This window comes from Cervus elaphus, chromosome 17 (genome assembly GCF_910594005.1).
Source record: "Cervus elaphus chromosome 17, mCerEla1.1, whole genome shotgun sequence".
Taxonomy (NCBI): Eukaryota; Metazoa; Chordata; class Mammalia; order Artiodactyla; family Cervidae; genus Cervus; species Cervus elaphus.
The window spans coordinates 31,324,937-31,348,484 of record NC_057831.1 but is presented as its reverse complement, the minus strand read 5'-3'; the positions used below and the strand labels follow the sequence as shown (position 1 = coordinate 31,348,484).

The 23,548-nt window shown below is 38.5% G+C and overlaps 1 protein-coding gene and 1 long non-coding RNA gene across 5 annotated transcripts in view; one reads left to right on the top strand and one right to left on the bottom strand.

The window, feature by feature from the left end:
• The window catches only part of HPGDS (hematopoietic prostaglandin D synthase), a 28,208-nt gene extending 23,989 nt beyond the window's left edge, over positions 1 to 4,219 (bottom strand). For 2 of the 3 annotated variants that reach the window (XM_043871376.1, XM_043871378.1), the window contains exon 1: positions 4,150 to 4,219. The gene's annotated coding sequence lies outside the window, so the exon portion shown is untranslated. Of the gene's footprint in view, positions 1 to 197; positions 254 to 4,149 lie in introns of those variants that run through there. The other variant, XM_043871377.1, reaches the window with a different exon arrangement.
• On the top strand, positions 3,213 to 21,014 carry LOC122673519. Of its 2 annotated transcripts, none has more exons than XR_006334705.1 (4): positions 3,213 to 3,379; positions 17,122 to 17,220; positions 19,384 to 19,535; positions 20,880 to 21,014. It is a non-coding gene; the product is annotated as an uncharacterized LOC122673519 (long non-coding RNA). The 2 variants fall into 2 exon arrangements; XR_006334706.1 differs by having other exon boundaries at positions 3,215 to 3,379; positions 19,393 to 19,535.
• Positions 21,015 to 23,548: the final 2,534 nt, after the last annotated feature.

Genomic DNA, 23,548 nt, shown 5'->3' with positions numbered 1-23,548 from the left:
CTCTTTGACTCGGTGCCAAATTTCTAAATCAAAACTGCCTTCACCAGGGAACCAGGGATTATGTTCAACTATTGTTTGAAGGCAAGCCTCTACCCATTGGTACGAAACCAACAGTCCCTGAACTTTAAATAAATGATGAAGTAAAGTAGAAAAGTGAGGGAGCTTTCCAGCCATTTGACCCATGTCCTTATACTTACCAGTTTCAATAGGCCCTGAGTCACTCCATCTGAAGTGCCGCGTATACCAGGCCCCTGTTCCGGCGCCCCTTGTTGGAGGTCCTTTAATGGACCAGAACCTGGTGGTCTGGAGTTGATGATAAGAAAGTGAAAGAAGGAAAGAGGCTAATATTCCCTGGGTTATGCAGTCGGCTTCCGCACTCCAGGGAATCAGCCAGAAATAGAGAGGGAAAGAGAGAGAGAGAGAAGGACACAGGGACCCAAGTCTCTGGTGGAACAAGAGTGCTTTATTGAATTCTGTGTGAGTATATGTACCGTATTACAAGGTAGCTTCTAAAGATAAAGATCAAAAGACCAGGCTTTAAAGTTACCAAGGGAACAAGAAGCAATAGAGGCCATAAGGCCAAAAGGCAATCCATATCAAAAGGGGGTCATAGGTAATCCCTTTCACCACATGGAAAGGGTAATGAAGGAAATCCTATGCAAGCATCCCATCTCTATGATCTCAGTCCAGGGAGTGGCTTGCCACTCCTCTTGCTCCTGACAGGGACTAATAAGGAATAGAGGGCTCAAGAGAGATAGGAAACAGCACACAGAAATCCTACTGTTAAACATTCCCTGACAATTTCATGCTATTTTAATTGATTTTTATGCTATTGGTCAATGCTCCTGAGGAAATTATGAATTTCTTATAAACATTATATGTGTATATAGATTCATATTTGTCCATAGGATCAACATTTTAAATTAAATATAATCTTCTCTCATTTGGTCAAATATCACATAATTCTGCATGAAAATGAGGGGGTTGTTGTTAATTCTGCAAAGTCAAACTATTTTGTATTTAATTCAAGTAAAGAAGACATTTAAAAATTCCTAGCATGAATTGGTAGCTGTCTATATTTCTCTGCAAATATATCTTTAAATCTAAAACTTGGCACAGGCCCATGAACATCTGACAAATGCTTATCTTGCTTTCAAGAACATCCTTTCAACAGTCATAACTCATTAATGAAGCTTTACTTGAACATCACATTTCTGTAGTTACTTGCATAGTTATATTTTCTACCAAGCAAAAGTCTGGTTTCTTAATTTTTACAGTTATAAAACTCCAAACTTGAAGACTTTTATTTTTTAAGATATATGTGCACGTTTTATAACACAAAACCAATAAGTACTAAAGATAAAAACTGTTGGAAGCATATATTGACTCTAAAAATCCTTTCTATATCTTATAAGCTTTTGCATAAAAGCTAACAGGAGGAATTCCAAGTAAATGTTTTCATGGCCAATGAAAACATAAGGAAATTTACAATAAAATCTAAAGTAGAAAAACATATTTTTTCCCTGATAGCATTTAGCAGTATATCTGTAACAATAATCTCCCTTTGCTAAAGCCTTTATTTCATAAGGATAATGAACTAGAAGGATGAACTTAAAACACATCCCTCCCATCCCCACCACGGGATGCAGTGAGGATCAAGTTCAGGGTAGAGGAGGTGATGGAAGGGAGTGAGTGGTTCTGGAGTGACCCAACCACTTACTATCTGAATGGCCTTGGGCAAGTCAGTGTTCCTGGCTTTACTTTCCTAACCTGTAAGATGGCGATGAAAATACTGTGTGTAAAGTACCAAGATCAAACAAGTTAATCTTAAATCACCACTGAATACTCATTGGAATTACTGATGCTGAAGCTGAACTCCACCTGATGTGAACAGCTGACTTATTGGGAAAGACCCTGATGCTAGGAAAGATTGAGGGCAGGAGAAGAAGGGGATGACAGAGAATGAGATGGTTGGATGGCATCACCAATTCCATGGACGTGAACTTGGGCAAACTCTGGGAGATGGTGAGGGACAGGGAAGCCAGGTGTGCTGTAGTCCATGGGGTTGCAAAGAGTTGGACACAACTTGGTTACTGAACAACAAAAGTACTAATACAGTGCTCAGTACATAGTATTTATTGAAAAAGAAAAGAAAAAGGAGGAGGGTGAGAAGGGGTAAGAGAGAGAGGGATGGTTCCCCCTAGCAGAGGGGAAGAGTCCAGCTTTGTTTGATTCAATTGGACTCAAATCCTCCAGATCAGTGTTCTTTGGTAAAACCTATTCTGCTACAGGGACATAAAAAGTGAAAGTTACATAAAAAGAAGATACAAAGTTAGAATCAAGAGTGAGAGAAACTTTGCCTGGACCAAATGAACAGAAATGAAACGCAGTGAACAGGATCTGGAATTTTGCTAGCGGCATTAGGCAGCCTAGACCTTAGCTTTTTTCAGAATGAAAAAGTGAATGCTTAGTCACTCAGTCATGTCCGACTCTTTGCGACCCCATAGACTGTAGCCAGCCAGACTCCTCTGTCCATGGAATTCTCCAGGCAAGAATACTGGAGTGGGTTGCCATGCCCTCCTCTAGGGGATCTTACCCACAAGGGATCAAACCCAGGTCTCCTGCATTGCAGGCAGATTCTTTACCATTTGAGCCACCAGAAAAGCCCTCAGAATATTTTTCAGAATAAAAGGAAATAAAATCCTCGACACAGGATGGGAGGTTGGAGGAACCTGCTTGAAACATACGTAAGGGGTGGGAAGGAAGAGACAAAATTGTCCTTCTTTGCAATCAAATGATTGCCCATATTCAAAATCCAAGAAACTCTAAAGGTAAACCTGATCCTAAACTTCAAATGGAAATGCAAAGGACTAAAATAGTCCCCTAAAACTTAATAGAGGAGAGAATATAAAAAGCCATGTAATTACGGTAATGTGATGTTTGTTAAGGACTAGATATAGGGAGATGCATATACAGTCTGGAGACAGAACCTCAGATATATGACAGACAAGATATTACAGTGGGCTTCATAACAGGAGTAGGCTAAAATGTTTGGGAGACAAAAGAGGAAAGATACTCATAATTAGACCCTGACTTCTCATGATACATAGAAATAACACCCAGGTGTATTATAGATTTGAATATTATCTAATGGGCCTGTGCAAATTCCAGTGTCATGCTGGTCACTTATTTCCTGCTAGCTTCATCTCCGAGCCCTGTCTTAGTCACTCTGTGTTAGGGGAAGCTGCATTTATTTCCTGAAATGGTTTAGAAACAAGAAGGAAGAAGTTTGATTATGCCTAAGGTTCTCCTGTACACCCAGAAACTGCTACTTTTCTCCCACTCCACACCGAGTCATGGGAAGTTCCTGATTCGGCAGGTAAACAAAACGCTTACTTCAGTTTCTTTTTGAAAAATAAGATATAAAGATTCTTAAAGAACATAGGGGTGGATGACTAAATAATACCCTGGGTAGGTATTAGTTACCCACGTAAAAACTCATGTGAATGTAGCCATTAAGTGCAAAAGAAAATACAGCTTTTGATATTTGCTAAACTTGTTTAGAAATGAAATACTTTACTTAGAAAATAGTAGTGCTTTTTCAAAATTCTACACTGGGTATTTCCTTTCTTTCTCCTAGCTTTGTAGCTGTTTTTTACTTTATGTAACACTGGTACATTTCAGACGATTAACAACAAAATACAAAAATGTTTAATCCCAGAAGCAATTTACATGCAGTCATTGAAAATACAAACTATCTTTATAAATCCATTTAATTTTAACTAAGTCTTTATTCTAATCTGTATACTGCTGTAAGAACCCAGTAAAACAGTCTCAAAAATTCTAATGTCTCTGCTAGAAAAATGACAATATCCAAATTCAACTCTCTGGCAAAGGAGGCTAAAATTCAAATACTTTGTTAAGCACTTTAAAGATTTAAACATATTATTTGAAAATGGGATAGAATTTGGGGAGTAATTTTGATGGATAGAAGCTTCCAAATAAAGCATTAACAATTTTACAGTTCAATCTAAAAACAGGGCATAAGACAGACACGTACAGAATATGACAGTAACAAAAATAAACCTGAAATGAAGAGTGAAGATTATATCATTTCTAATCTCTGTACAGTTCAGTCATATTACTTACTTGGGCTGTGTCTCTGTGGAGTTTCTAGTATCTTCTATGCTCGTGTATATGATTGCATTTGGGTTTATATGATGAGTCACAAGCCAATGAGAGAAGTGACTTACTTCCATCTAAGTCTCTTCCTTCATTTCTTAGATGAAATGTGCCCGCCTAAAAGTATAAAGACTTCCAGTTATTCTTGGCAATTTATAGGATCTCTTGTATAAATAACCTGAGTTATTTGCATACAGTTAGTAAAGTCAAAGTTATAGGTGTCTATTGGTACATGTTCATTTATCTTTAAAGCCTTTTAAAAAAAAAAAAAGAAAGAGAACCATAGGTCCCAAGAGAAAAATAAAATTTGAGAGTGAGTAAACCCTCTTTACAGATATATACACAACTTGCTCCTTACCTCACTAGCTCTCCTTGGTGAGTCCTTGGCTAGTCCTTGGTTGACCACCTCCTCCCCAGAACCCTCCTCAAACAATCTCATCCTTTACCTGCTCTATGTTTATTCATCACAGTGTCTGACAACACAATGTATTTAATCTGTTTGTATTCATCCTCCTCCAGGGGTATGTGAACTCCATAAACAACATATCATTGTTTTAGTTTACTGTGGTGTCCTCAGTATCAACAGGAGTGCACACCATAAGCACTGATGGATATTTGATGGATGAATGTCCCAATGTATATTTCCCCACAAGTCATTTTTTTAAAGAGGTGCTCTAAATTCTCATTGCTGGTAGTATATTTCACTTGCACTGTTACAAGGGCTGAAACTAAATCCCCCTAACCAAGGTCCTTGACTGAGTTTGTAATTAATCTCTTGGTTTAAAACTGAATTCCCCTTCTTGTCCCCTCTGACCTCAATATTGTCCTAACAGAACACTCACCAACCAGAGTCAGATGACTAAGATTGCTGTTGTTGATAATAGTTTTAGTATACCAATATGACTATTATCACTATCATAGTTCAGTTCAGTTCAGTTGCTCAGTCGTGTCTGACTCTTTGCATCCCCATGGACTGCAGCATGCCAGGCTTCCCTGTCCATCACCAACTCCCGGAGCATACTCAAACTCATGTCCACTGATTTGGTGATGCCATCCAACCATCTCATCCTCTGTCATCCTCTTCTCCTGCCTTCAATCTTTCTCAGCATCAGGGTCTTTTCAAATGAGTCAGTTCTTTGCATCAGGCGGCCAGAGTATTGGAGTTTCAGCTTCAGCATCAGTCTTTCCAATGAATATCCAGGACTGATTTCCTGAATATTAGGATGGATTTGTTGGATCTCCTTGCTGTCCAAGGGACTCTCAAAAGTCTTCTCCACACCGTAGTTCAAAAGCATCAATTCTTTGGCACTCAACTTTCTTTATAGTCCAACTCTCACATCCATACATGACTACTGGAAAAACCATAGCTTTGACTAAACGAAAATTTGTTGGCAAAGTAATGTCCCTGCTTTTTAATATGCTGTCTAGGTTGGTCATAACTTTTCTTCCAAGGAGCAAACATCTTTTAATTTCATGGCTGCAGTCACCATCTGCAGCAATTTTGGAGCCCCCAAAAGTAAAGTCTGTCACGTGTTTCCACTGTTTCCCTATCTATTTGCCATGAAGTGATAGGACCGGATGCCATGATTTTAGTTTTCTGAATGTTAGATTTTAAGCCAACTTTTTCACTCTCCTTTTTCACTTTCATCAAGAGACTCGTTAGTTCTTCTTCCCTTTCTGCCATAAGTGTGGTGTCATTCTGCATATCTGAGGTTATTGATATTTCTCCCAGCAATCTTGATTCCACCTTGTGCTTCATCCAACCCAGCATTTCTCATGATTTACTCTGAATATAAGTGAATTAAGCTATTATAATTAATCCACAAATCCAGGTTGTTTCTCAAGGGCAAGGTGAGCTAACAGACCCCCAAGCATGGACCACCTGGCCAGAGACATCCTGTAACTTCCAAAACTACAATTAAGAAACGTCACAGAAGTGTCACAAACCAATAATTAATCCCAGCCTTTTGGTTCTTTCCCTTAAAAAATAAAAGCCTGATGAAAGACCAAGCTGGAGTAGATCTGAGGCTTGCCTCCCACTCCCTTGCTTGATGTCCTGCAATAAAGCCTTCCTTTGCTGCAAACTTCCACTGTCAGAGTTTGGCTTTCCATGCTGTGTGTACATGAGCCCTTCGCTTGGTTTCAGGGTCATTTTGTTTAAAGTAAAACTGGAGGGAAAGACTTCCCTATGGCAAGTACAAATTGGCAATTGCCATCTACAGCTACAGGGATTAAGTCATGTGCTGCTGCTGCAGGGGATTTTCAACTCTCCCCTGAAAGGAACTCAAGCTGGAGGGCAGAAATGAGGCACTTTCTTCTCTGGGAATACTGGCAGAACAGGTCTTCAGATAGATTCTTTTTATTTCCTCATATCCGGAAAAGCACTAACATCCTTCTTGGCAGTGACTACTCCTTGTGAATAGCAGTAACCTTCACAAGACTAGCAGAAAGTTTCTGCAAAAAATATGTGCTTGATCACATGTACTCTCCCTTCATCAAAATCACATATATGCTGACCTTCCCCCTCTACCTCTTTGGAGTAATTTCCTAGAGCTATCTGTGTCTCCCAGGTTATAGTCCTCATTTTGCCCCGAATAAAACTTCACTCACAACTCTCACATATACATTCTTTTTAAGTTGACACCTATGTCTTGTTGATGAATCTTAAAAACAGATTAGTAACAAATGCCTAAATGTTTTAGAAATTTATTTTTTCAGTCTTTAGTGCAGAAATTAATTCCAGCTACAATATTAGAACAGCTCAGTGAAAAGTTACAGTGAAATATACCTGTCTGGATGTTATTGAACCTGCAGATTATCCATGAAACATTTTAATGACAGCCTAGTTTTTAACTTCCAGAAGGCAACAATAGCGACCTATCAATCATTTAATATTTCCTATTTCTGTTTTAAACTTTGAAAAGTGTTTTCATATCCATTTATTATAAACATAGAAATGAAAATATATATATATATATGTGCATGCATGCTCAGTCATGTCCAACTATTTGTGAACTCATGGACTGTGACCTGCCAATATATATTAACCTATAAAAAGTCTAATTAAGAAGATACAAGTACAAGACTTCTCTGGTGGTCCAGTGGTTAAGAATCCTCCTTCCAATGCAGGGGTTGCCAGTTTGATCCCTCATTGGGTAACTAAGATCTCACATGCCTCAGGGCAGCTAAGCCTGTGCACCACACCTAGAGAAGAAGCCTACGTACCACAAATGATGAGTCCGTGCATAGCAGCAAAGACCCAGTGCAGCACCCCCCCCACAAAAAAAACAAGACCCACACAGACAAGTATAGCCTGTTGCTGCCAAAATGATATATGTAACTCAAAATCAAGTGCAAATGGAATGGAAGCAGTCCAAATTAACACATTGCCTTAATTATCTTTCACTGAGTTTTAGCTTACATTTTAAAAAAATCTTTTTGTCCTCACCTTGATTATTTTTAATCCCCATTTCAGAGATGAAGAAACAGAGATGCAGGTAGATTAGATAAATTGGCCAGGAATTTGGAATGGGACAAGCTAGAATGAAAGCCTAGGCCTTCAGATGACACATTTAATATTCTTTCCCTACATAATGCTTCAGTAGAAAAAAACATTAAATATGCAAAAATAATAGCACTTTGCTCATTTTCTAGAACGACCTTTTGCTTAACAACCCATTCTGCTTGGCTGGCTTGGCTGGCAGAGAACAAGTCACCACTCAGGGGAGGGGTGGCCATTTGCTCCTTGGTCACCGATCAACACAGGCTGTCCTAGGCCTAGGTCCTAGGCCCGCTGCCTTTGTGTGTGTAGCGTTCATAGTAGCAGCGCCCTGCTGCTTCTCTGCCTGCTTATCCTCATTCTGCCCAAAGGTGGCAGTTTAGTCACTTACAATGCCACCTGAGGTTCCAGCCGCCCACCAACCAACACAACTATCCCTTCAATGTGGTCTTGCCACCTCCTGGCCAGCACAACAGGACCCTAGTGTCCTTCTGCTCAGGAACCACAGATTTCCCCCCCTCTCTTCTGTCCCCAACCTAAGTGGGAATACTGCAAAATCTCCTACTACAAACTGTAGGACTTGGGCAAGTTATTAACCTGTCCATTCTGCAACCCCTTCATCTTTAGATGGAGATTTATTCTAACACATATTTATTGAGTACTTAATCTCTGCCTGGTGCTCTTCTGGGTAATAGAGGTAAAGCAGTAAACAAAAGAAGACAAAAATCATCACCCTTACAGAGCATTCTTATGATCTTAGTAGTAACTCCCTCATAGGGTTTTGAAAGCATTTAATGAGTACATAGTGCTTCCAAAAGTGCCTGATGTACAGTTAGAGATCCGTGAGTATTAGCAGTTGTTAATATCATTAGCAAGTGTCTGAAGAGGGGATCAGTTTCCTTCAAGAGTCTATGCTGATGAATTCCTGCATCCGCTATAGTTGGGTTTTGGAACTAAGAGCCGGGAAGAAAAGCAGTTGCAGGGCAACTTTTATTTTTCATGATGCTTCATCCTCTCCTGAGGATGAGAATGAACACAAAGTCAACTCTCTGTCTGAATAGAGGGAAGGGAAATGTGAGAAATGCAAGATGAAAACCCTGTGTAGATCACTATCTCACAGCTCCCCGCCCCCAGTGGGGTGATTATTTCTTCATGCCAGGTGCCCTTTATGGACACCCTGTGCATCTAGATTGGACTGCATGAGATGTAACTGTGAATAAATGTGGCAATTTGTTACACTTTGTCCACACAATCATTAGAAGTACTATTATAATTTGTATCTTCCTTTTCTCCATTACTCCCAAGTTGGAAGCCAGCTGATAAAATTATCAAGCTCCTAACTGCTGTTTAAAACCCAGTAGTCCAATGTTTTCTTATTTTCCTTATTCTCCAACCTACACAGTAGTGTGGTCTTTCAAGGTACTGATGAGACTTCTGGTCTGGAGTACTGCCAGCTGGAACCCTGGTATTGGAATTCCAGCTCCACTGCTTTCCAGCTCTGGAATCTTAGGCAGATCCTCACCCTCTCAGCATGTTTCCTCTTCTGTAAAACAAATGGTGATGATAAAAAATTATTCTTATCAGAGTAGAAAGGATTAAACAGGTTAATATATTCAAGTAACTCTGCATTGCTTGGCAAGTGGTTACTGCTTGGTAAGTGTTAGTGATTATTACATATTTCTTCAATAATGGAAAAATAAATATAATATTATAAAAATAGCTCACATGTTAGTTCCTTCTTATTTTTTTTATTTTGGTAAAGGGGAAGTGGTCAATCAAACCCATTTCTACTTTTCTAGCTGCACTGTTGATGGAAAAAGAAGGAAGTCTCCAGGAGAAGCCCACAGAGCTTCCTTCTCAACTTCTAAAGCTTTCTGGTATATTTTACTTAATCAAACAATTTCCTTTTCATAATCAGTTATTTGAGAATTTGAAAACATCTAAAACTGAAGTATTTAAACCTGGGATTAAGAAAGCAGGAAATGAAGAATATGTTTCTTTTTCTGCTCCTAACCTATTTGGGTAATTTAAATGTGCTTGCAAATTTTTGGTATCTGTGTTTTCCCAGATTTCAACAGGGACAGCACTATTTTTCTTACCTGACGCTTCAGGTACTGTGAAGAATAATACAGTAATTATCACCAAGAATGTGAGTAAATGTTTTTCTGCCTAGACTTTTGGCTGAAAGAAGATTCCCAGATACAAGAAAATAATATAAATAGATAATATTTGTTGATTGCTTCCTGTGGGCCGGGCACTGAACAAAGGGCTTGCCATGTATTATCTCATTTAATGCCCACAAAGTGACATCATAAATAGTTACATAACTTGAGTGTAGTTACATTACTGACAAAGGCTTGTCATGAAAGCATTTCTAGATGTAAAATTCCTTAAATATTTGAATCTTATTCATGAGGTTGCATGTTTACTCTTCTATCAAGAATGAGGAAAATAGGCATCAAAACAGTGTAAGTTAACTTGTTTTTCAAGAATTTTCCAGATTCAATTACTGTCCCCTCTGTATCATTACAATACACACAATAGGAGGAAGGACCAGGCATTAAACCCCACCTCTGCCTTCACCCTGTCCTGTTACCCAAAAGTGGCTCATCTCCTCTAAGAATGTCAGTCCTAGGAACAGACGAGTTAGCCATGTGACCTCCAAATTCACTTTCTGCTCTATTCTTCGATGACATAATTTTCCCTGAAGACATTTCCCCTCTTACATAAACAGCAAGTCCAAAGGGTCACAAGGTTCATGGACTGTAGATTATAAGGGCACAAGCTATTTTGTCCTCAAATTTAGCAACACAGACAAGATACTCAGATCAAAGGAAGGTCACGCTCTCTGATAATCCCAGGTCACAGGATGGGAAGGATCGCCTCTATAGAGGCACTGAGGTAACACACGCAGGAGTGTAATTTAGGAAGAGTGTTTTGGTGAGAGTAAACCCTCTGCTAGAACTTAGTATGGCTGTATCTATTAAAATGATTTGTATTTTTGAATTTTTAAAATACATTTGGAAAACATATTAATGCAAAGAAGTGTGTTTTTCCCATGAAATTTAGCAAAATGAGATTTTGGAGAAGAATATATCAAAAAATTTCCAGGACTCTGTAATGAACTAATAATAGCAAACGCTGATATTTGTGCTAATCAGTTACCTAGTACTAATGTTTTAATTTGTCAAATTCTCAAAGCAACAGAGCCAACGTTTTAGCCAGCTAATGTGCCTTCAGAGTCTTTGTTATTAATTGCTGCAATAGGTGGTCTCATAAATATATCACTAGGCTGAATTAAATAATAAAACTCTATTTATGATAAATATATTTCTGTATTATTTTTAATATAAATATAAATCTATGTTTCTAATATATTTATTTATATTAATTAAATAAAGTTTATAAATATTTATGTGTATCTTACTTATGCATTTGTTTGTTATTTATGGTTTGTTTGTCATTTATATTTCTTACTCTACCAGGCTTCTATCATTTGATGACACTGTTTCTTAGGATTATTTAACTATACATTAGCCTGGCCATACATATCAAACAAATTTCTGATCTAAATTCTTTCTGCTAAGCATTTTTTTTTTTTTACCATTTCATTCTAGAAACTGATTTGGCATGCCTTTGTATCAAGTGCATAGGATTTCTAGCAGAATCTTTCAGACTGGCTTATATTGCAAATAGGAAATTGCTTAGAACAAAGGAAATTTTGGTTTTGCTGACACAACTAACATCTGCTGTCCTGTGTCTACAAAGGAAACAGAGAATTCTCCAGTGAAAGGAGAATTCTAAGTGATGACTACAGAAATTAGATGAAGCTTCAATTCTTGGAACACAGACTTATACAAGAATATGAAAATAAACACTGTTTTTGTAAGCAAAGGAGAAGCAGTTTTCATCTACAGCAAATTAACAGATCCAGAAAACAATGAACAAAGTTATGCTAAAATTTATTTTTCTGGCCTCCAAAATAGTTTTGCTACATGAGTACTTCAGTCCTTCATGAGCATGAGCCATATGGAGAGAAAACCTCATTGTTTTCATCAAGTTGCTAAATGCTGGGACCTAGCCCACGAAGGCTGGAAATGGTATGTTTCCTGGCAGTATGTACATAGTGTTAATATAAACCATTTCAATAGCTCATAGCAAGCTACAGGCTTCGATTAGGATGAACCACTGTAGTCTGAAGGAAAAGATCCCGAATTGTCTCTAAGGCCTGGGGTTTGTAAGAATTTTTATAAAGGGCTTCCCTGGTGGCTCAGTGGTAAAGAATCCACCTGCCAAGCAAAAGATGTGGGTTCGATCCCAGGTCAGGAAGATCCCCTGGAGAAGGACATGGTAGTCCACTCCAATATTCTTGTCTGGGAAATCACAGGACAGAGGAGCCTGTTGGGCTGCTGTGCATGGAGTCACAAAGAGTCAGACACGACTTAGCGACTAAACAACAACAATATAAATGGTAAAAAAAAAAAAAAAAAAAAAAAATTGGACATCTGTAGATTGGTGTCACAACCAAAAGAAGATAGATAAGTGTAATTCTGAGAACTGAATTCTTCCTAAATATTAAACGGTCCCTATGGCCCATGTAAGAATGTCAGACACCACTATCCTGTGATTACAATGTTTTTGTTTAATTGCTTGGAGGAGTGGTGGTTTTGACCATTTGGCTATTCACTTCCTTCCTCAAAATCCATCTGTTTTCCTCTCAAAATTCTATCCCTTTCAAAGAGGGCAAGCCTTAATCAAATACTTCTGTTTAATCAAGAAATCAAAAGCACAAAGAAATGAATAATTAACATGAGATTATCGTCCAGTTAACATTTACACAACCAAAATGTTGGAGAAGGAAATGGCAACCCACTCCAGTACTCTTGCCTGGAAAATCCCATGGATGGAGGAGCCTGGTAGGCTATAGTCCATGGGATCGCAAAGAGTTGGACACGACTGAGCGAATTCACTTCACTTCACTCACTTTACTTCATACTTTGTCACTGGAGAAGGAAATGGCAACCCACTCCAGTATTCTTGCCTAGAGAATCTCATGGACAGAGGAGCCTGCCGGGCCATGGTCTATGGGGTCGCAGAGAGTTGGACACGACTGAAATGACTGAGCACGCACGCGCGCAACCAACAGGTATCGAACACTAATACCAGCACCACGAGCTTTCTCTTAGAATGGTTTTTTTTTTTTTTTTTAATATATATAACATGTGCTTTTGGGTGTCTCATAAGAACATTTTAAAAGAAAAAACTTTGTAAGACAATTTTCAGTTTTCCATCACTATCTTAGATAAAAGATGCTTTGATAGACAGGTGCAAATATTCTCTTTGCCATGCAGATTTATCCCCCTTCTGCTTATGCTATTTGTTAAAAGGACCCAGTTTTCTATAACTGATGCAACACTTGGAAAGAGGATTTGCTAAACAACTGACAATAATTTTGTGATTTCTTTGGCAAGTGTATTTTCAGTATGCTGTAATAAATTTATATTTTGGTTTTTTACTGGTTCATGAAATATTGAGTTACCTAATTCCATTTCCCAAAAGACCAGACTAAGGAGCAGATTTTAGGTTAATGGAGGCTTGCTAATTGCAGACATTTGGTAAGGCTCAATTTGAATAGAGAAACTTTCTTTTCTATAAATAAATAGAAATTCATATGAAACTATTTGTTATATTGACTTAAACTTCAAGTTAATAGGCTGCTATGTTTTTGTAAGTGTTCAGAATCAAATCTTTATCTTTTATTTCTTCAAATGTAGTGGTGCTTCTACCTCAATTTTAACGTTCTCCTCATTTTTTAATTTAAGCAGATAAGAGATAAGTGCTCCAGATGACAGCAAAGTCTTCAGTTACACAGCTCAAGCAAAATGGGGCTCAGATGAATATCAGCTACCAAGATTAAGTCACTGTTCATGGTTCATTCTTTCAGTTTTAGAAAACACCAAGTATTATAGTCTTTTTTTAAAAAGAAAAATCAAAGTCATCTTTTATCTTTTACTGAAGTCAAAGGCAACTTTTAACACCCTATGAATTTCAAAAAGTGAAATTTGAACTTAAAGCCAGTTAAGTGTTAAGTTTTAGTTCTCACTCTTTGTATCCTATGCATTAAGTCTTATTTATAAATTCAAAGAATAAAGATAGCAAAACTCCTAAAAATGTGCTTTCTAAAGAAAAAAAAGTAAGTGTTCCACCACCACCATAAAAGAAAATACTTTTTAAAAAAGTGTTGAAGCTTTTTCGTGCATTATCTTGAAAGTTGTATGATGGATAGGCTCAAATTAAATGTATGGATTGATCTCCTTTTCAGAAACTGAAAAATCACAATTCTTATACATCCTTTACTTGGAGTTTTAAAAATTGTTTTCTCTTTTTCATTATTCACATCTTTAGTTTGAATCCTATGTTCCAATTTCCAAACTTGTTCTTTCAAGCAGCTGGTTAAGCATGACGTAATAGCAAAATATGTTTATATCCCTATATCACAGTAAATGACAGTGTAAGTATATGAAAGGTGTATTCAGAAAGAGATGAAGGGTGTCAAGCATACAGAAAACATTTCAAAAAATATTTTGGCAGACAAGAAGTAAGTTAGAGGAGTGGCACGTGATTAAATCCATTCCCTCATAGCTCACAGTAAAGAATCAGCCTTCAATGCAGGAGACCTGGGTTCAGTTCCTGGGTAGGGAAGATCCCCTGGAGAAGGAAATGGCAACCCACTCCAGTATTCTTGCCTGGAAAATCCCATGGACAGAGGAGCCTGGTGGGCTACATTTTATGGGTTCGCAAGAGTCAGATACAACTTGGTGACTAAACCACCACCACCAGTCATAGTTACGACCTAAGTTTCCTAAGGGTGGGGAGGAGGACATATACTGAAATAAAACTGAAGAACCCATAAGGCACTAGGAACACAGAACCCACAAAAGTGAACTTGAGATTCAGGGCAGAAAAAAAGGAAATTGGTCAAAAATCAGCAGGGAAAGCATTAGATTGCTAATTGCCTTATTCTTTCTCAACCACCAGTGCCCATCAACCAACCCTTCTATCTTTAAAAAAATTAAAAAGTAGGGGAAAAAAGTGGGGAAACAGAGACTATGCAAGGTATAAAATATGAAATCAAGTATTCTAAGTATTGAATTACTTTCTTATATAGAACTTTGGAAAATAATTTCCGAAAAATTAAAGTGAGAATATTGCAATCAACTGGAGTACTTAGTATGTTTCTTTCATGATAGCGATAGTTGTAGGGCTGTTTAAGGCACATGGCAGATCTGTAACGGAGATCTTATTAGACCTATTATGCAGATAAGAAAATTAAGCCTTACAGGAATTAAGTAAGCAATTTATCCAAGGTCAAACAGCTATTAGGTAGTGGTCCTAGTACTCAGACTCAGTGCTGTTGATTATAAGCCTTATGCTCATACTGCTATCCCTAAATTCTTCAAAAAATTTTGGTTTACAATCACTCTGAACAAAGGGAAGACTCTCTGGGATAAAGAAATAAGTGCAGTGGAATGGTCCCTGTAAATTTTGTTGTTGTTGCTGTTTAGTCACTAAGTAATTAAAAGTTCCAAATTTGCCACCAGGGAAGCCCTTCTGCAAATTTAGAACTTCTAATTGCTTCATTGTTTAATTAGATTGATGAACTTGAAATGTTAAGACTGGTATAAATACTTTTAAGTATTATGTTTTCTCTGAAGCAGCAAATAAAATTAAATTTAGAAATGAAAATTAAACTGAACAACGTGGGTCAATCCTACCCAGGGTTTCTTATCTTTTTTTTGTTAGTCATTTCCTCTGACGCTTGTTTTTCTCTGTGCCTAGTGAGTTCTAAACTCATCCTCTGATGGAAGTTTTCCTGTGGTGAACAGTTAAGACCAAAGTACCTAATGTGATTTATACCCATTTAAATATTAGCTTAATTTTTTTTTTTGCATTCTTTACCAACCTCTGTCAGCTTGCTCAAATGTCAATTTGCATATTCACATATTGATTCTGCACAGGAAGAGTTCGGCAGAGCCATCCTTCAGGAGAGCTGAGCTGAGGTGGGGTATGGAGAATTGAGTAGAGTCAGTGAGAATGTGGATTTGTGGGCTGATCTGGAAGGGAAATCGTTACAGCATATCTCTTGTCCATCTGCCTCATCCAGCATTTTTAGGCAGGTTGAATAAAATGAAAAGTCTATCCAGAACAATAGTAAACATGGGGGAAATCTGCGTGGTAAAATGCTTTGTGAAGGTCATATGCAAATAGAGGAGAGGCAGTGCAGGCAGGCGTAAGTCAGGTGAGGTTAAGGACGGGCTGAGGCCCTTGACCTTGTTCCAGCCTCCTTAGCTTGTTCACAGCCACAGGGAAGCTCTTCCTCCACCACCCCACTGCATGCTTGCCCAACTGGGAAGACCTCTAAATTATAAGCCTGGTTGGATTACCTCAGGTCATTTTATACTGGAAACTTCAGGACAATGCTCAACCATCAATTACACTGGACATCTTTTCCTTCCACTCCAGTTTGATAATGTCTGCTAAACAGACTTCTGATAAAGTGTATCTTTAAGTGCTAAGGTTTGCAAGTTCTGGGTAAAAGGCTGTAAAAGTCAACCTTTTCAAAGACCTGCAAATGAAACACCAAAAGCTTATTAAAATGAATTGCCTGATAACCTTTCTCTTTACATTTTTTTCTGCTTTATCTATATTTTCAATCTCATTTTTTCCTTCCTGTAGAGATTTTTTTTAATGTTTCACAGTAAAAGCACATTTTTAGTGCATAAAACAAATTCATGTTGGTGGTAGAAATTTGTTACTTTATTGGTAAATTTAATATACTCTGTCACTGTGCAAAATTTGTGGTTTTATGCCATGGATGAAATGATCAATTTAGCTACTCTGCCATGTATATAGTGATAGTATTCAGGCAAAAGGAAGAGACCAAAAATTTTTCTTCAATTTGTTTGGCTATTTTTCTTTGCTCCAGTAGTAAGTATTTTATACATAATTTTTTGCATGATCCCTTTGTTAATTTTTAGTAGAGGAATTGTTGAGTAACTGGTTATGTGTATTTTAAATGATAATACCAATTGTAGACTGATATCTAGAAAGGTTGCACAAACTAATTCTCCAGTTAATAGGATTAATGCTAATTATTTTATTCTTTTTCACTCTTATGAGTAAAAACATCTCATAGCTATTATTGTTTTGTTTTTTACTTTTAAAATCTTTTTCTTTTTGTAAAATGAAACATATGTACAGAAAACCACACAGAAAAAAATGTGCATCTGAGTGCATTATTATAAGGTAATGCACACACATTCAGTTGCTCAGTCATGTTCAACTCTTTGCCACCCCATGGACCATAGCACGCCAGGCTCTTCTGTCCATGGGATTTTCCAGGCAAGGATACTGGACTGTGTTGCCATTTCCTCCTCTAGGAGAGCCTCTTGACCCAGGGATCAAGCCGTGACTCCTCCATCTCCAGGATTGACAAGTGAATTCTTTACCAGTGAGCCATCTAGGAGGCCTTTTATAAGGTAAATGTGATCCTAACTTTTTCATACTGTTCATGGGGTTCTCAAGGCAAGAAAAATGAAGTGGTTTGCCATTCCCTTCTCCAGTGGACCACGTTTTATCATAACTCTCCACTATGACCCGTCCATCTTGGGTAGCCCTACACAGCATGGCTCACAGTTTCATTGAGTTAGACAAGGCTGTGGTCCTTGTGATCAGATTGGTTAGTTTTCTGTGACTGTCATTTTCATTATCTGCCCTCTGATGGAGAACGGTAAGAGGCTTATGGAAGCTTCCTGAAGGGAGAGACTGACTGAGAGGGAAACTGGGTCTTGTGCTGATGGGCAGGGCCATGCTCAGTAAATCTTTAATCCAACTTTCTATTTATGGGCAGGGCTGTGTTCCCTCCCTGTTGTTTGACTTGAGGCCAAACTATGGTGGAGATAATGAAGATAATGGTGACCTCCTTCAAAAGGTCCCATGCAGGCACTTCAAAAAAGTCCCATGCAACAGCAAAAGAAACTATAAGCAAGGTGAAAAGACAACCCTCAGAATGGGAGAAAATAATAGCAATGAAACAACTGACAAAGGATTAATTCCCCAAGAATACAAGCAGCTCATACAATGTAATACCAGAAAAACAAACAACCCAGTCAAAAAGTGGCAAAAAAGACCTAAACAGACATTTCTTCAAAGAAGTCATAACAGATGGCTAACAACATGAAAAGATGCTCAACATCACTCATTATTAGAGAAACGCAAATCAAAACTACAATGAGATATCATCTCACACCAGTCAGAATGGCCCTCATCAAAAAGTCTACAAACAATAAATACTGGAAAGGGTGTGGAGAAAAGGGAACACTCTTGCATTGTTGATGGGAATGTAAACTGTGGAAGACAGTTTGGAGACTCCTTTAAAAACTAGGAATAAAACCACTGTATGACCCAGCAATCCCACTCCTAGGCATATACCCCAAGGAAACCAATATTGAAAGAGAAACATGTATCCCATTATTCATTGCAGCACTATTTACAATAGCTAGACCATGGAAGCAACCTAGATGTCCATCGACAGATGAATGGATAAAGAAGTTGTGGTACATATACACAATGGAATACTACTCAACCATAAAAAGGAACACATTTGACTAAGTTCTAATGAGGTGGATGAACCTAGAACCTATTATGCAGAGTGAAGTGAGTCAGAAAGAGAAAGATAAATACTGTATTCTAACACATATATATGGAATCCAGAAAAATGGTACTGAAGAATTTACTTACAGGGCAACAAGGGAGAAACAGACACAGAGAATAGAATTATGAACATGGGGAGAGGGGAGGAGAGGGTGAGATGTATGGATAGAGTAACATGGAAACTTACATGACCATATGTAAAATAGAGAGCCAATGGGAATTTGCTGTATAAACTCAAACAGGGGCTCTGTATCAACCTAGGGGGGTGGGGTGGGGAGGGAGATGGGAGGAAGTTTCAAAAGAGAGGAGATATGTGTATACCTATGGCTGATTCATGTTGAGGTTTGACAGAAAACAGCAAAATTCTATAAAGCAATTATCCTTCAATAAAAAATAAATTAATTAAAAAAAAAAAAAAGAAAGGTCACATGTAGGCACTGCTGCACTCAGTGCCCCCAACCCTGCAGCAGGCCACTGCAGACCCACACCTCTGCCAGAGACCCCTGGACACTCACAGGCAAGTCTGGGTCAGTCTCTCGTGGGGTCACTCCTCCTTTCTCCTGGGTCCTGGTACACACAAGGTTTTGTTTGTGCCCTCCAAGAGTCTGTTTCCCCAGTCCTGTGTAAGTTCTGTGGTGGGGTTAAGGTGACCTCCTCCAAGAAGGCTTATGCCACACCCAGGTCTACTGCACCCAGAGCCCCTGCCCTTGCAGCAGTCCGCTGCTGACCCATACCTCTGCAGGAGACACTCACAGTTCTGTCTCGGTCTCTGTGGGGTCTCTGGGTGCTGGGGCAGGGGGGGGGCACAAGGTTTGTTTGAGCCCTCCGAGCGTCTCTGGCGAGTATGGGGTTTGATTCTAAACAGAATTTCTCCCCTCCTACCATCTTTCTGAGGCTTCTCCTTTGCCCTTGGACGTGGGTATCTTTTATTGGTGGGATCCAAAATTCTCCTGTCAATGATTGTTCAGCACTGAATTGTAATTTTGGAGTTCTTTCAGGAGAAGATGACTGCATGTCTTTCTACTCCGCCATCTCCTATGTCCAGACACCAAGATTCAAGGATGTTTTTGTCAGATCTGGTGCCCCTGTACCAACTCCCCTGACTCATTTGAAAAGACCATGATGCTGGGAATGACTGGAGGTGAGAGGAGAAGGGCATGACAGAGGATGAGATGGTTGGGTGGCATCACCAACTGCATTGACATGAGTTTGAATAAGCTATGGGAGTTGGTGATGGACAGGGAAGCCTGGCGTGCTGCAGTCCATGGGGTTGCAAAAAGTTGGACACAACTGAGTGACTGAACTGAACTGAACTGATCCTAAGTACTAACCAGATCAAGAAATAGAACTTTATCAGTCATCTCCTGAAATTCCCCCTCAACATACTCATTCCCTTCAAAAGTAACCACTATCCTTACTTTTTAAACTAATCCTTCTTTGCTTATATTTGTGGCTTTATTATCCAACAAGGCATGTATAAGAACTATCATGTAGTCTTGCCCATTTAAAAAAAATTGACTTTTTTTTGGTTTCAATTTTACTTATGTTTTATTGAAATAGTTGGTTTATAACATTATATAGGTTTCATGCAGGCAGCATTATATTTCTACCTGTATACACCAGAGTATACTCACCATCAAAAATTTAGTTTCCACCCATTACCATACAGTTGATCCCATTTACCTATTTTTCCCTCCTCTCAACCCCTTCTCCACTGGTAAATACTACTCTATTCTCTGTATCCAGATGTTTGTGTTTGGTTTGCCTTATTCATTTATACTACACATATAAGTGACATCATACGGTATTTGTCTTCCTCCGTCTGACTTACTTCACTTAATATAATAATCAAGATCCATTCATGTTGCTAAAAATGGCAAATTTTCGTCTTTTTTATGACTGAGTAGAATTCCACTGTATATCTGTACCACACTTCTTCACTCTTTCATCCATTGATTGACACTTAGATTGTTTCCATATCTTGACTATTGTAAATAATTCTGTAATGAACACAGGGGTGCTTATATCTTTTCACACTGATGTTTTTATTTTCTTCAGATAAATACTCAGAAGTAGAATAGATGGATCATATGGTAGTTTGTATTTTCAATTTTTTTAAGAATCTCCATAATGTTCTCCACTGTGGCTATACCAGTTTACACTCCCACCAACAGTGTTTCAGGGCCTCACTTTTTCTCCATCCTCTCCAGCTTTGTTATTCCTTGCTTTTTTATAATAGCCAATAGGCATGAGGTGATATCTCACTGTGGTTTTGGTTTGCATTTCCCTAATGATTAGCAATATTGAACATCTTTCATGTGCCTGTTGGCCACCTCTATGTCTTCTTTAGAAAAATATCTATTCAGGTCTTCTGCCCAATTAAAGTTTTTTTTTCTGTTGTTGTTGAGTTGTATGAGTTCTTTATATAGTTTGGATATTAACTCCTTATTGGAAATGTAACTTGCAAATATCTTCTCTTTTTCAGTGATTTATGGTTTGGTTTTGTTGATGGTTTCCTCTGATGTGCAGAAGATGTTTGTGTTCCTGTGCTCCTGTGCCCTTCCACATATGAACGCATATGAATGTAGCCATTAAGTACAAAAGAAAATAAAGCTTTTGATATCTGCTAAACTTGTGCTCCCGTGCTCTGCCATAAGATCATGCCCTGGGTAGCCAGTGGTCCCAGAGTGAAAACACAGAAAGCCTAAAGCAGAACTACTCCAGCTGCCCTATAGACTTGTGAGTGAGGATGCTAAAAGGCTTGTTTTTAAGCCTCTGAGAATTTGTTATGCAGCATTATGGCAGCACTAGCTGACTAATACAGGGCTGTGAGGTTTTTCTCTAAATATCAATGTGATCCTGTCTGCAAATTGCAAGAGGGGGAAAAATTTTAAAATAAAATAACATGTAGAAAATATACTGCTCTTTTTCAAGAAAAGTATTCCAGGAGCACTTTGCCCACAAATAGTTGCCAAGGTTGGCAAGAGAAGTAACAGCTTCCAATAAACCAGCCAATGAAGCAGAGTGCACAAGAGGTTAACTCAGAATAATTTATATTTCTTCAAGAAATATCTAATAGTTACTATATTAGGGTCTATCAAGAAATAGAACCAATAGGATTCATTTATGTATATACATATATATATATACACATATATACATACATACATACATATATATATACATATATATACTTAAAGAGATTTGTTAGAAACAATTGGCTCATGAGATTATACATGTCTGCAAAGTCCAAAATCTTCAGGGTGGGCTGGCAGGCTAGAGACCCAGGAGAGCTGATGCTGCAATTCCAGTTCAGAGGCCATCTGCTAAAGAACCAGGAAGAGCCAGTGTTGCACATGAAGTCCAAAAGCCACCTGCTGGAGAATTCTCTTTTGCTCAAGAAAACTGGTCTTTTTTTAAATTTATTTATTCAGACTTTCCACTGATTGAATGAACCCAACATACTAGGTAAGGCAAACTACTTAAAGTTTACCAACATAAATGTTAATCTCATCCAAAACCTCTCAGCTTCACAGAAATCCAGAATAATATTTATCCAAATATCTAGACATCCTGTGGCCCAGTTAAACTGACACATAAAATTAACCATTACAGTCATTTTGAGATGAATATTGACCATAAGGCTAAACTTGGTATTTTGAGATCAACATGAATCCAATGTAACCAGGGTAAATAGCAAGACTAGTCAGATACAAGCACACTGAAGTCATCCAGAAAAGAGAGACACAGCCAGCCAGAGTCCAATCAGGAGAACTCACACCAGTTATTTTAACAGAGAGAACTTAATAAAAATATTTGCTAGTGATTGAGGGACTGAAAAGGCAAAAATAGTACCTTAAAATACCATGGAGTTAGCATATGCAGGAAGTAGTTACCACTTCTGGCCTATAAGCTTGAAGCAAATGCCCATGTTGCTGAATGCCCATCCAGCTCACAGAGCTGGAACCTACCAGATCTCTAAGTGAGGGGATGGGGGAGGGGAACACCAGGGGTTAGCACTAGGGTTAGTGTTCTTGAGGGGGCACAGTGAGGCTGGGCCTGTGAGTGTTAAAAAAAAAAAACTGGGGCCTGGAATCAAGGGCTACTACTGGCATGGACTTCCACTTTGAGGGTGAAGTGTTGCTACAGGACACTCAGAGGTACAGCCAACAAGAAGAAACAGGAAAGAGTAAATCTCTCCTTCCTGTTCCCGCTGAGGTCTCCCTCTAGCACCCTCTCTCGGCAGAGCCTATGATTGACCGCTGGCTAGCCAAGGAGAAAGCTAATTCAACCAACCCCAGTCCACTTCCAGCCTAGTAAAGATGGGTAGATTTGTGGCTGGAAGACATTAGCTTAATAACAAGGCGCAGAGTTCCTAATGGCTGTGACCTCCAAAGTAGGGTAGATGAACCCAGGAGGATGTATAAGACAATCCATTAGGAAATGGGAAGAAACCTATTTGTATTTTTTATTCTAAAAAAAATAAGAAAGAAGAAAAACTTCATTAAGTGTAAAGCGCAGAATGGTAGTGAAAGTTATGTTTGAGAACATTAATATGGAGGAAGATGAAAACAAAAAATTCAGCTAAGAGGGAAAAACCTAAATAAAACATCAGGAAGGAAACTGGTCCGGCTAAAATGCAGTGTACTTATACTTGTGCAGTGGCAAGAGAGGACCTAATAGCAGTAACTAAGAATCTTTTTGTATATGTAAAACATGTTTGTACTAGTGGACTCTAAAAGGAAATCAAATAGGCTTTGTGGATTCCTAGTACCAATAGTCACATTAACTTGGTATGAAAGAAGGACCCTCCCTATCTGTTTGTGGGATGTCACATGGCTCCAGTGCTCAGAAAACTGAAATATACACTATGCCATTGGCCACACCCAAGATTTTTCAAACACAGAAGCATGAGGACAAGCTCTCTTGTCAAGGGCACCGCCATCTTGCATTCTCCCATTGTTTAGCCACAGCAATGAGAATAAAGAGACACTCTCTCAAGTTGCTTATGCCACAGACAGCAGCATCAAGGAAGCCTGGGCCTGGAAATCAGAGGACCTGGAGTAGATTTTTTCTTATACACAAATGAGACACATTTTAAGGACATCTACAAAAAACTGCAGGAAATACATGGAGAGGGAGACTAACAAAATG